Source organism: Alligator mississippiensis, chromosome 2 (assembly GCF_030867095.1).
Source record: "Alligator mississippiensis isolate rAllMis1 chromosome 2, rAllMis1, whole genome shotgun sequence".
Lineage (NCBI taxonomy): Eukaryota > Metazoa > Chordata > Crocodylia > Alligatoridae > Alligator > Alligator mississippiensis.
In genome coordinates this window covers 236,041,396-236,055,762 of record NC_081825.1, presented here as the reverse complement: position 1 = coordinate 236,055,762, position 14,367 = coordinate 236,041,396, and the positions used below count along the sequence as shown (strand labels likewise).

Genomic DNA, 14,367 nt, shown 5'->3' with positions numbered 1-14,367 from the left:
GAGAGGCCACAAAGGTTTCTGTGATATTAGAACCTTAGGTGGTAGGATAACCAAGTAGCAAAGAGGGAGTTCCTCCAGAGCCAGATATATGCTATATTTTTTATATACCATCCATCACAAAATAAAAAAAAATAAAAATTTTGACATTCTACTAAATGTACTTCCCATTTCCATGAGTTGCCTCTTGTAATTTCTCATCCCATCAAGCTTCTAAGATTAAAGATATTTTGCCATACATACTTTACTTGAATCAGCAAAGTTTAAATTTTTCTTTCAACTATATTTGTATCAGCTGCAATGGGAATGGAAATGAACAATTGGAGAGAACAAGATTTCTTTGTCCACCTAGATAGTTTTGGTTTGCACTCTCTGACCAAGAGCCAATGCCCTGTTCTAACCAAGCACTTCACAGGGTTCCAGGAAAGGAAATGATTCTTCAAAATTTACTTGAACCCTACTCCTCCCACCCCCATGATACAGGACATCTAAACAAAGGGTTGTCCTCTGGATTGCTAACAATAGCTTTGGATAAAACAGCAGCACATCCAGTTTTTCCAAATGAACTAGGCAGCAGAGCTGTAGGCAGAGTGCTTGTGATCCTGGTGGAGGATTCCCTTCCCCTGGGGGAGGGAAGGGGAAGCTGAAAGCAAGGGAAAGGGAGGCCACTGCTTGTCTGGGGGACACCACGCCACTAATCCCCCATGCTGCAGGCTGCATCCAGTCACTATGGGGTCTCAATCTGGCCCAGGGGCCACAGACTGAACATCAATGAGCTAAGACAATGTTGCACATCCATCTATGCCAAGTCATTTAGCTTTCATCAAAATAAAATAAAGATCTAGCATCCAATGGAATAATCTTTAGTCCTCCAGAGTAATAAAGTCCCTAAGTGACAGAAAGGATCCAAGTCAGGAGTCGGCAACCCCCGGCACGCATGTCAGAGCATGACATGTGAATACATTTTGCTGGGCACACGCATCTTGGGACAGACAGCAGGGAAGGGGCCACAGCTGCACTGCCACAAGATTTAGGCCCCTGACAGCTCCCCTGCCATCTGCCTCTGAAAACACCAATATCTTATAAGTTGAGGTTCAGGTGTTTTTGGAACTCCATCCAAACATATTGCTGAGCTGACCCCTGTTCTAAGTCTTCTAATCTCTTGGTCAGAAGTAAGTGAAATATGAGGCTACTTGCAGGTTTTACACAACTCACTAATTTAAGCTTTTATTTAAAAAAAAAATAGAAGTTTCTAATACTTGTGAAGATAACCTACAAATGTAGTCTAATGTTACAATATATTTCTGAATTATTAAAGACAACCACCACACCTCTGCTGTCCATGGCTTCTAAAAGTGGAAGTAAAATGAAATAAAAGAAATTCTGGTTTGTTTCACCATTACTGTGCAAAATTGCCAGCCATCTAAAAACCGAAAAGGATATTAGTTTCCTTCTGCTACTACTAAGGAAAGTTCTGCAAAAGGGGAAGGAGTAGTAGTAAGTTTCCCTGTCCTTCCAGGAGTCAAACGGGTGATGGTGCTTCATACTCAAATATCCATAAACCAGAAGCAAATGTATTGAGCTTCATCTTATGTTGCCTTTTTATATTAAAATTTGGTAGGTTTAGTATTCTGGGTCTGGTATACTTTTCAGGTTCTGGTCCTAGATTTGGGGGGGGGGGGGTGAACTTCAGATTACACCAAAGCATTAACAGCGTGCAAGGTAAGTAACTGAATGACTGAAGTCTATTTTCATGACTCAGAAAAAACCTGGAAGTATACATAACAGCTTACTTTTTAAATACAGGTACTCCTCACTTAACGACCTACCTGTTTAACGACCGTGCGGACTTACGACCAACTCTCCAAGCAGTCGGTATTGTACGAAACGTACTGTGGAAACGGCAGCGCGGCGTCTCAAGCCAAGGCACGCAGTATCAAGGGGCGGCTCCTCGCTTATCGACCAATTCGCTTAACGACCTAGTCGCAGGAACGGAACTCGGTCGTTAAGTGAGGAGTGCCTGTACTACTTTATACGAAGTCAAAGGTAACTTTGAACAGTCCATTAGAAGCAGCACTCAAGGGACTCATCTTGTATAAAATTTATCAATGATCACAATTTAGCACCTGGAGCATAGGCATCTGCAACACAGACACCATCACGGAATGCAGAACCATTCCACAATACAATATGGAACCTGTACTATGCTCACTTTACGAAGCATGTCTACAGGGCCACAGTTCTGACAAGCTAGTAAAATTTGAGAAGCCAGCACTACTGCTGCCATTATATTAGTATGGTATGGCTAAAGAAACCAACTGCAAGTACTCTTAGCTTAGCTTTGAGCAACTAAATATTTTAATTAAGATGAGTGACTAGACAAAACAAGTAGATTATTAATTCCTCACAAGTTAAAATCAATTATAACTAATGGAGTCAAGGCCTTTTTTCTTAATTTTGCCAACTGAACTATATGCCAGAAACTACCATCTTGGTGAAAATAACCATTTGCCACTAATAGCCTTACCATTAAAGATTGTGCCCTCTTCTTTCAAGCCAATGTAAACTATGTCAGTATATTAGCAATCCTACAGTTAAGCTGCTCTAGCTTTTCTGCCAATACAGGTTTGATTTTAACACACCCCTTCAGCAAGATCCCTTTGACTATCAATATATGTATGATTAGACTACATCAAGATATATATTATTGGGAAACATAAGGTAAATTGACAGTTTTTGAACTAAGGGAATTCTACATCTAACTCACTTTTGATAAACATCTGTTGTTTTTTAATCAAACCACCTCAAAAATAGTTTTTGTCCAAGATTTTTAAATATGGTGCATATAGGGACCCTGACAAAATCTGTGCACGCTTATTCTAACATACTGAAATACCTACTTTTAGGACGGCTATTTTCCTATTGACTGGATGTTTTGCCAAACGTCTGAAAGATTTTATTTACCACATGTGTAGAACTGGTCTGACAAGGCTTGTAAACTACATAAGAACTTAGTAAAAGAGGTGTTATACCTGCATCAAATTTTATTTCAACACTGTTACCCTGTTTCAGTGACACTTCATTCTTTCCAGTGTCGACAGCAAGTTTTTGACATGTTTAAAAGTTTCCTAATACTAGAGAAATTCCCATATAAGAATACTGCACCATTATAGCAGTGATCTTCAATGCCTTGTTTTAAACATCATGGAACAGTGAAAATTATTTACCATTTTTAGGCTGCCCTCAAACATCTTGCATTTTTCATCTCACTTATGCCTGTAATCAAAGGCTGCAAAACTGGATGACCCCAGAAAATAAAGTTATTCAGATAAGCACTGTTTCAGACTTCAGTGCATGCAGGGTTGAAGTCTAAATTAGACCAGAATAATCTTAATCACAGATTTTCAGCCATTTGGTTTGAGACACTTATGCTTGGTGTAAAACAAATGATCGAAGGGCAGATAACATTTTAGAGAAATCCCTCTCTTCCTTCAATCCCTCAGCCCTTTTCTTCTATAAAGCCAAATTATAAATTTCCATGGGACAAACAACTACTTCTTTAGAGAGATCCATACTGTCCATGTCTGAATCTGCTGACAAACTACATTGGGCAGCAGTTCCAAACGCGATAGCCACAAACAAATAGCAATACAATAGCAAGTACCCTATGTACAAATCCAGTAATTCAAATTAGAATAAATTTCTCTAAGTCTCACACCTGCTTAAATTGTGCAGCAGCCAGAACACAGTGAGAATGGACTGCCACAAACCAAGTTTGCATCTCAAACTTATTTTCTGCACATACACTCAGAGGCTTTCCCTGCCACGCGCTGCCAAAATAGCACCGTCTTTACTCTTCTCAAAACCCACCCCTCCGTAGTCCTCAGATATCAGTACCAACTATGCTTAATTTAGGCCCTGATCCTGCACCTTGTACCTCCAGTCAACCACTATGCCCATGCAAGGCGCCACTGAAGTCCATCAGGCGTCCTCGCACACCCCAGTTCTGAAAACAGTTGGGAGCCTTCTCCCCGAAATGTAGCTGCGTCCCACGTGCCTGGAGCTACAGCATCCGCACGGACAGACGCTCTCTCGGGAAAGAGCATGGAAACGCAGCTGACTCGGGAAAAGCCACCCAGGGGAGGCCGGCCACTGTGGAAATGCAAGAGATCAATTCGGCCCCTCGCTCTCCACCCTGGACCACACCTGAAATCCTGGAGCAGGTAGCTCCACACTTCCCCAGAGAAAGCCCACGCATACCAGCTGTGACAGTCCCCCATCCTTGAAACCAGGGTGCAGGGAAGCCGCCTGTCCCCTCCTGCCAATTTGTCTAGACTGGGAGAGAGTGGCATTTAAGTCCAGTTTGTGAAGACATCTCTGGCCGAGTGGGGGGGGGGAAGGGAGGGGGGAAGCGACAACCTGGGACCAGTCGCCCCCACGTCGGGGGAGGGGGGCGCTTCCTCTGGGCTACAGCCACCCAACCAACGCGTTTTAAACGCGACCCTCGGGGCTGAGGCGCCAGCGCCAGGCGTGCAAGGCAGGTCCCCTCGCCTGGCCCCGCTTCCCCCGAAGCCCGTGGGGCGCTCACACGTGTTCGCTTCCGCGCGTTAGGCCGGGCCGGGCCCGCCTCCCTGCCCCGAGGGAACGGGCCGTGGGGGGAGGGGAGCGACCAACGCGGCCCTGCCGCCGCTCGCTCGCAGGCGGCCGCGGGTGGCGGCGGCCCGGCCCCGCCGCCAGGCACTCACCCTCCTTCCTTCGCCGCCTCAGTCGCGGATCGCGGGGGAGGGGCGCAGGGGCGCCGCCTCAGCCGCGTTGCGAGGCCTCCGCGCGCCTGCAGGCCGCGAACACACCACCCGGAGCCGCCGCCGCGCTGCGCTGCGGGGTCATGTGAGCCAGCCCTTCCGCCACCGGCCCGGCCTGCACCGCGCTGGTCGGATCATAGAGGTGGGCGGGGCAGAACGTCCACGCCGTGCGCGCACAGAGCCCGACCAGCCTCACCATAGAGTGTTGCTGGCTAGAAGGGCGCCGAGGCCCGCCTCCGCCATCTTTGGTGGGGGCAGGCGAGGCGAGGATGGTGACCCTTCCCAAAGGGCCGCCATCTTGAGGTCAAGAGAATGCCCGGGCTCGGGCTCTGGCTTTCCGCTGCGCCGGGGGAGGAGCGCGCTAGCCCCGCGTGCGTCTGCTCCAAATGGCGCACTCCGGCCCCCCGCCCAGGCTCCCACTCACTTGCTTCGGGCAGGCTGGAGCTAGGCGCCGGTGTGTGTGCGCCCCCTGCCAGCGGAGGCAAAGCAAACCTAGGCTTAGCCCCTGGCTCCAGAGCAGGCCTCGTACTAGACACGCACCCCCCAGCAAGGGCACCTCTGTAATAGGTATTGGATGCCCGTGGTCTGGGGAGCCCTTCCTTGACCTATCCCCTGCCCCCTCCCCATCCCCACAACGAAACTCTGCAAAAAGACCAAAGACACATCACTTTGCCCTCCAGAAAACACTCGCTCACCTAACCAGCTGCTGTACTTACCACAAGTGTCAGGATGCTGTGGATGGAACGAAAAGAAGGGGCTGTAAATAGGGAGGAGGCAGAGGCTGTCTGGTGGACCAGGGACAGGTGGACCCGGGGCGAGTCTGAGTAGTCTGTTTCATGCAATCGTTCCACTCGTGTCCGGTGTCCAAAAAGCATCAGATGATATTGTCTATGGGTTTTTCATGCCCATGCAGGAAGACTGGTGAGTACTTAGGTCTTCACAAAACTAGGACCTGCTGGGGGCCAGCCTCCGCCTTTCCCTCTACCCCATCTTCAGTGGCAAGGGTAGCAGTATTCACAGAGACCAGGAGTATGGTTAAGTCCTATTATGAAGACAGAGTTGTGTGCTACCCAAAATTGTCATTGTTTGAAGAAAAGAGCACAGTAGACTTTTTTAACTTATATTTTGTTATTCCTATCATGCTGGAGAAAATGGCTACATGATCAATGGCAGTCGCAATCATAGAAAATGATGGTTGAAAGGGACCTCGGGAGGTCATCTAGTCCAGTGGTTGCCAACCTTTTTTTTTTTTACTGCAGACTGGCACAGGAGTGGGACAGGGTGCATGAAGCTGGCTGCCTCCCTCTCAGGGCTGTCTCACCGCCCAGCACGTGACTGCCAGCCCCAGAAGCTGCTCACCCAGGCAGATAGATAGGGGTCCACACAGGAGGTTCATGTCACGAACTGGCAGCCAACCCTTCACAGCTTGGTACTGGGCCACGGCCTGGTGGTTGGGAACCTCTAATCTAGTCCAACCCCGAAGCAGAACCATTCCCAACAAGATCATTCCAGCCAGGGCTTTGTCGAGCCAGGCCTTAAAAACTTTCAAGGATGGAGATTCTACCTCCTTTCTAGGTAACCCATTCCAGTGCGTCACCAACCTCCTACTGAGGAATTTTTTCCTAATATCCAACCTAAACCTCCCTTGCTACAACTTGAGACCATTGCTCTTTGTTCTATCACCTGTCACCACTGAGAACAGTTTGGCTCATTGATTCTCAACCTATTTGCCATAGCGGGCCACACTTGCAGCTCTTAATGTGTTATGTGGGCTGCACCCACACAACTTCCTGTGTATCCATTTAAAAAATGTTTTAACGTGATGTCACATGGGCCACAGCAGTGTGCTGACTGGGACAGAGGTTGAGAACCACTGGTCTAGCTCTATCCTCTGGAACCATTCTTCAGGTACTTAAAGCCTGCTATCAAATCTTTTCTTAGTCTTCTCTTTTGCAGACTAAATAAGTCCAGTTTCCTCAGTCTGTCCTCATTATTATGTGCCCCAGCCCCTTAACCATTTTTGTTGCCCTCCAGCTGGTCCATATCCTCTCTGTAGTGGGGGGCCCAAAACTGGACAAAGTACTCCAGACATGGCTTCACCAGCACAGAATAGAGGAGAATAATTACTTCCCTTGACCTGCTCCAACACTGCAACTAATTAAGCCCAGTATACCATTAGCCTTCTCTGTAACAAGGGCACACAGTTTTCTGCACAAAGAGCTTGTTGGTATTTGGCAACCCTGCCTTGCAGAAGCCAACAAAACATTCCAAAACATTTTTTTTTAAGTAAAAGATAATGCCCAACTTAGAAGCAGCATTTCTTCACTATAGGCTGCCATCTTAAATAGCATAATAAAATGTCTAGCTTTTTTCCATACAGTATGTACAATTTCTGCCTTTGCTCAACCAATGAAAAATGTAACAGTTACTGCTGTTGATCTTGTAGATATTTTATAAACACTAATTTATCCACCCAGTAATATAGGTAAATATTATTCTAATTTCACAGAAAAGAAAATAAGCAAGAGCATGAGGATTAAGAAACTCAGAAATGTACTGTTTCCATCTTGTGTTCTCATCACACCTTGCTATTTTTGAGGCTGGTATCTATCTGAAAAAGAAAGTTAAATTCACAAGGTGTTCTTCTTATAAAATTCTTATTCATAACTTTTTCTACTTTGAACCTTGGTTAGTAATCAAATGTATTTTGGATTACCACCATCTTTGACCATAAATAGCCAGTTACCAATCTTTGATCATAGAGGCATTAGCATCTTGCCCCTACACCTCAACATGACTCCACGCTCTACAATCCCAAGCCTGCTTCCCTAAAAAGAAATGACGTTACAGTTGTCCATCCAAAGAGTGCAGCAATAACACTTCCTTTTCACATCAATTCTCTTCTTACATTTCCAATTTGTAAATATTCTGACCCCATACTTACTAGCTACATATGCTATCTACTCATACTCACATTTCAAGTCTGGAAACAGCCATCAGAGGGCAGATTGCTCTCTAAGTCTTTCTTTGTTTATTTACAAGCTATTCCCTTCAAACATAAACCTACACCTAAGTTTTCAAGGGAGGACACAAAATATGCAGGAAACCCCACAGGGCTCATCTTGGAAGAGGTTTTATTTTCTCCAAAGACAAGACTTTAACAGAGAGGGGTTTGAGAAGGCATGTAGGACAGACTCTAAAGCTATAGAGCCTAGGACAGTGATTCTCAACCAGAATGCTGCAGTACCATGGAATGCCTTGAGATCTTTTCAAGGGTGCTGTGGGGTGCCACACAGGATTAGCATTGTGTGTGCAAACATAATTCACAAGATAAGCCCAGAGATTTAAAATAGGAATTCATGGTGTTAAAATATTCTGACCTGCTGTAGTCTTCTGAGTTCTTTGCAACAGAAGAATTGGTCTATTATTTTTCTGTAGTCAAAAAAGATGTGTGAAGTAAGAGGGTGGCTTGAGTTTAATGAGAAGCGCCACAAGTCTAGAAAGGCTGAGAGCCACTGGCCTAGGAGACAGAGAAAGAAAAGAACATGCTAAGCCTTGTAGATCCTGTAAACTCCATGCTAGAGGTCCCCGCCACCCCCAGCATCACAACTCACTCAGCAAGCCCATCTATTCTACATCAATGGACAGCAGAAACCTGAGGGAAAGATGGGAGTTAGGATTACTTAAAGCTTATCCTCAGAGTCCCAAATGGTCTGAATGAGAGAAGGGTTTTGTGGAAAAAGTAATATGTGACCATATAAAGGCAGTGTAATCATGCACACACACACAAAAGCAACAGCAATCTAAATGATCTAATATCCTAACTCTTGAGATGTTCCTCATTACAAAATATAGCCACAAATATGTATGAGAACTATTTATTTTCAAATAAATTACTGTTCCAAAGCTTATAATGGATCAAACATTAAATATTAACTGAAAACTTTCTTAAGTCCACATTGCAAATATGCTCTGTTCAATGGACCTCTATTTTGCACATTCTGCCTTCTCTGAAATCAGTTGGAATTCTGCACAAAAAAACAAGTGCAGATTATTACTACCAGTTGTTTAACAAGAGCATAATAGCGATCAGAGGAAAGGATATTTAGATCTGAAAACAGGAAGCAGAATGCATACATTAAAAAAACAGAAAGTACAAGGATTATAACAAGAAAATTAACAGATAAGGAGTTCAACTAACTCACTATAGTTTCTTCAGTTTCTTCATTTGTACACATTATGAAAACAATTCAGGAGCAGCCTAAATAACACTTCATCACCACATTCCATGTGGGGGACCTATATTCCCTTGCTCCTTAGGTCTGCAGCAGATGGGAGCAAGGCAGAAGCAAAGCTCTCACACTTGAAGTAAAAAGCATTTCTAACTGTTAATAATGCAAACCTCACTTTTCCATTTGGCAGATACAAGCACAAAAGATGTCTTCAGTCTTGACCATGACAGCAGAACACAGTTTACACTGAATACAGAGACAATATACACCTATTATTGAAGGACTAGTACTGTGTCTGAATTTTAGGGGCAGGAGAGAGCACCGTAATTTTAAAGGAGAAGTCAGGAACCTTTTCAGGTTATGGGCCAGAATGACTCTGCTCTGGTCCGAAATTAATAGGCAGCAGACAGGTGCATGCTAGGACCCACTTGCTTTGCCACTGCTTCTCCAAGTGGCAGCACATGGAAAGCACCCACCCCTGAAGGCCCCTGCCACCAAATGCTGCTGGTGCCCTAGACCTGTAGGCCAGAACAAATGGTGCTGCGGGATGTAGGTTGCCAATCCCTGGTTTATAGCACATACCCGGCTCACCCAAACAAGGCAACTTGAAAGTCAGAAAACAATAAATAATTGAGCAACGAAAAACAAGTAGCACAAATAGCAGTGTTCTTGATTCTATTATTTTTAGTCACAAATGTGAGACTTTAAAATTACTTTCATACTATATATAACAGAAATAAATAAACTAACTTTACTATGTGTAGCCATCATGTCTACCTTTTGTGCTCCCCTTTCCATTGTCATCAACCTCTCCGATAGGCCTAATTAAGGGACCAGTTCTGCAATGCTTGGACACAGTGCTTCATATGAAGAGTATTTTCAGTGCAATAAACGAGATTCCAGCAGGGCAAACACTGCAGACATTATAAGGATCTGCTGGATCAAATGCTTGAATTATAATTCTCAATTGCAGGAATTTTTATTATATTTATAAAGTATGCACAAATGGAAAAATAAATGTGTTTTTCTTTTAAATTATTTTCAGTCTAAGGTGGAATTAAGAAAATTGACATTAAAAGTTTTAAACGGGTTTTTAAATACAGTATGTGATAACAGGTTGTATCTGTATATTTTTTTCAACTGTATATTAAATTTGACATCTACTATGCAGATCAGCTAATTTCTAACAAGAACTATCTAATCAGGACAAGTGAAAGAGCAATTACCAGACAGGAACATGATAGATGTCTAAAGACCCTGCTCATTCAAGAATGTTTGGATTCTGAAAACAAATGTAAGATGGTGGAATAGGGACAATATATGAGCTGTGATGAGGGGAATGAGGAGAAAGCAGCAGAACAAGAGCAAGTAGACAAAGGAAATAACATTTTTGTAGTAATTTTGTACTCTTGTATGGATACTCTTACCATTTCAGGAGAGAGATACGTAAGAGAAAAGGCACAAATAGTATTGTCTATAAGATGGATGGTATGAACAGAAAATAATTCAAGAAGAGTACTTGAAAAGTTTGCCATTATATAAACAAAATGCTAAGCATCACACCTCATCGAATCAGAGAATGAGGATGAAAAGAGGAGGACTTTTTAGGTGTGAAATCTGACAACAGCAACGTCAATTACTGTCAGTACATACAGCAACAATTTTTTTCCAGGTACACCAGCACCCAAAACATGGGAGACGTAACTACAAAGTGGCCATCACATAACACTCGGTACCTAGACACTTAGGGCCAGATTCACAAAGGCAGTTTGGTGCCTAAATCCCTTTGAATGAGTATCTGAGCCTTAGTCCCTAATCCTGCAACACTGGAGTCAGGAACTCAGGAACACAGCAGAGGTATCAAAAGTAATGAATAGTATAAAAAAGATAAATTAGGCTGCCTCCTTTACCCTCTCTACTCTGATAAAGCAAAACAAAACAAAACAAAAAAACCTCCCAAGAGGATACCCAATTAGAGTAAAAGGCAACTACTTGAACACTTTTTTATGCACATGACACACAACTGACCTGTCTATTGATCCTGAGGTTTTAAATCTGTCTCCTCCAAAATGCCAGATTCTGGTCACTGTTAGAAATATAATATGTGACTAGATGAGATCATTGGTTTTCTCTGATATAAAAATTCCTTAGTTTCTTATTAATAATTGTGTGATAGTTTAAGGTTTCTTTTCACCCCAATGTGGTATAGGCACAGTTTAACATCCCTTTATCAACATTTTCCAGTTTTTATTTTGAAGACATTAGGCTTAGAAAAGAAAGTCTGCTTTCATAATCTTCAGTAAATTTGATTCACGAACCCTATAAACTACCAAATACACAAACAATGGACTGGAAACGTGTTATTGTAAGAGTCTGAAATAGAATAAGTAAGAGTATTTCATTGCTGTGCTACACTTATTGTCACAGATCATCATCTATGAACAGCAGAAGGGAATGGAGAAAACATATTTCACACACAAAGACCCTGCAAATATGCAACAAATGCAGAACTCATCTGCAGTATACAGGTATTGAAATATACTTTAATTTTGTAGCATAAATGGGACTTTACATGCTTGAACAATGCCTCTGAATTGTGGTGAAGCCTTGGTCACATCCAAACAATTGTTAAGATTCAGAAGCCTTGTTAAGGTCTGTGATGTGTTGCAATGAGGCCTCCTAATACAGTTCCACTGGCAGTGTGGATAGTCTCATAGTTCTGTTAGATACAACTAAGGTCTACCCAGTTATTTACTTTGGAATCCTCCGGAAAAGGTCTGTACAAAACCATGCCAAGGATGCCAAATGGCAAAGCCGTTAAGATGCAGCAGGCTTTTTAAAGACGCTGATGCTAAAACCTTTGTGAACCCCATTCTGGTTACTACTGTTACCTATTTTGATCCAGGTGGCTGGCTAAAATTTAGGGGCTTATGGATTATACCAGTTAGGAAGAGAAACTGGTAATGGAATCAGGTAACTTTGGTGTAATTTTGTTTCTTTTACATGAATGTGCAATGGCCTGTTTTCTTGAATCTGGATGGTAGTTTTCCTACTCTCAGAAGCAGGCCTTTTTTCCAACATCACACACCGAGTTCTGGTTCAGGCCAGGTCAGGCTCACCTCTCAATATCGGAGTTGTCCTTACTTCTTCACTTGTGTTCTCTTCCCCACCAACGTATTGCAAATATCTTTGTGCAGAGAAGAGAGAAACAACTGTGTTCTGGATTTGGGGACTGCAGTAGTGTAACTAAGGCAAGATGATTGGGGCAACAGCCTCAAGCACCAACTTGGGAGGAGGGGAGATAGAAAAATAATATTTGTTGCCGCAGCTGGGCAACTGCACTGGCAGCACCAGCAGCCACAAGTTGCCACCACCGTGAGTACCTGGCTGCCCTGTTATGCCTCTGAGGAGACTGCTATTATTTTAGTTATCTGTTTCCACTGAATGAACCTATAATAATGAGGGAAGGGGCCAATTATTAAGAATGGCAGCCTCCATCTTCAGTAGTCACTTTAACCTAGGAGCAATTGCCTTGGAGAACATGGCGTTCAATACAGCTGAGATAGGACAGAAGACCCACGTATTTCCAGGACCTCAGTGTATGGATGTGGTGATGGAAATGGACAGATAACATATCTTCTCTTTCAGGCTTGGAAACAAGAGGGAAAGCTGGACCAGCCATGCTTCTCCTTCACCTCTGGACCTAGTGCCAGAGTGGGGCATCTGAACTGGCTTTGATTCCCACTTGCTCAGCCCTTACTGCCAGGCAGGAGGATCAGGCTTGCAAGTTCCTGAGTTAGATGAGATTGTCCAAGGCATCACACACCCTAATGCCCAGCTTGTGCCCAAGAAGATCAAGTGTCTGGTCCTCTTGTGGGCTAAGATCAAGTGGGGGCATCTGAACCCCAAGACGTCTGGGCTTGGGCCTGTGCATAGGATGCCTGCCAATGGATTTGGGAGTATCTTAAGTCCCAGGGTGAGAGCCTGGGTCAGAGGATGCCCACAGGCTGTAGTGTCAGACATGGTGTTTAGAGTAATTGGGTTCTGCCCATGAATGCTGCATGCCCCTGGAGGCTGAGGGGGGCATGGCAAGCTCCTGCAAGTGGCAGCAGCTGTGGTGCCATTGGCGGCTGCAGGTGGTGAGCACTGAGCAGCAGTTGGTGACCACCCACAGACGCCACTGGCAGCTTTGGCAGTGGCTAGCGGCGATTGTGGACTGCCCGCAGATGCTGCTGGTGGTGTTGGCAGCAAGAGGGGGCAGTGAGCAGCAACTGCCCGCACCTTTTCACAGGGGGTGCAGCGCCATGCCCAGGTGCCAATGGTTCTACCTGCTCGATCCATATGGTTTTTGGAACAACTGAGTTCTGCTCAATTGATGTGATTTGGAACTGATTTGACCTGGAACACAAAATACATTAATAAAAAAAAATGGCCCTGGGTAGACCACTATGAGGGGAAAAGCCTGTGGCCCCGGGGCCCAGCTGGCCAGCAGGGGAAAGCACCCCGGCTCCAGCGGGCAGTGCAAAGCCCACAGACTTCCCCAGCCTGAGTGTGGAGGGGAGCCAACAACCACCAGAGTCTGGGAGGTGTGGGAAGGGACTGGGGCCAAATCTACCAACAACACACCCCGCCTGTGAGGAGTTGTCTATGGGTCCCCACCGCTCGCCGCCCGCCTGCCCAGAGCAAGCAGCGAGATCCTCGCGCCCGTCTCACCGCGGCCCCGGCCCCAGGCGCCAGCCACCGGGGAACTACACGTCCCAGACGCCCCGGCCGGCCCGGGCCCGGCCCCGGTGCACGCCGGGAGCTGCAGTCCGGCCGCCGCCTGCTGCAGTGGGGCCAGGCTCGGCGGCACTACCACTCCCGGCATGCCCGGGCCCGCCCCTTCCTGCCCCCGCTGCAAGAAAAGCGGCTCGGGGTGCCCCGATCAGCTGATCGGCACTGACAACAAGGGGCGCCGGGGAGCGCAGCTCAGGCCGGCAGCTCCTGGGGCGTTCAGCCCGCACGGTGGGGCTGAGCCTCGCGCCCCCGCCCCGGGACACCGGCCTCTGGGGCCCCGAGCGCCGGCGGGAGGGGGAGGCCCCTGCCGGTCGTGAACAATAGCCGGGTGCCAGGATCTCCCCGGGGGCTGCCGCGGCTGCCGAGCGACCGGCAGGGCTGCCCCGAGGTGCGGCGTGGTTCCCCCCCCCCAATGTTTAAAAAGACAAAGTCGCGCAGTCTTTCTGGTGCCAGGTAGGTGAGCAGAGGGAACAGGGCCCAGTCACCAGCTGATCCGCCTGCCTTTTGCTATGGCCGGGCCTGTTGACAACCAAGTGACTAAGTGGGGGGTGGGGTGTATT

The 14,367-nt window shown here is 45.9% G+C and overlaps 2 protein-coding genes across 4 annotated transcripts in view; one reads left to right on the top strand and one right to left on the bottom strand.

Annotated features, from left to right (window-relative positions):
- RBM25 (RNA binding motif protein 25) overlaps positions 1-4,885 on the bottom strand; it is a 43,577-nt gene extending 38,692 nt beyond the window's left edge. For both annotated transcript variants that reach the window (XM_006272560.4, XM_014595539.3), the window contains exon 1: positions 4,743-4,885. The gene's annotated coding sequence lies outside the window, so the exon portion shown is untranslated. The remainder of the gene's footprint in view (positions 1-4,742) is intronic.
- A 9,047-nt stretch (positions 4,886-13,932) lies between these two features.
- Positions 13,933-14,367, top strand: part of ZFYVE1 (zinc finger FYVE-type containing 1) — a 33,455-nt gene continuing 33,020 nt past the window's right edge. Inside the window, exon 1 of one of the 2 annotated variants that reach the window (XM_059722925.1) lies at positions 13,933-14,195. The gene's annotated coding sequence lies outside the window, so the exon portion shown is untranslated. Of the gene's footprint in view, positions 14,261-14,367 lie in introns of both variants that reach the window. The other variant, XM_006272561.4, reaches the window with a different exon arrangement.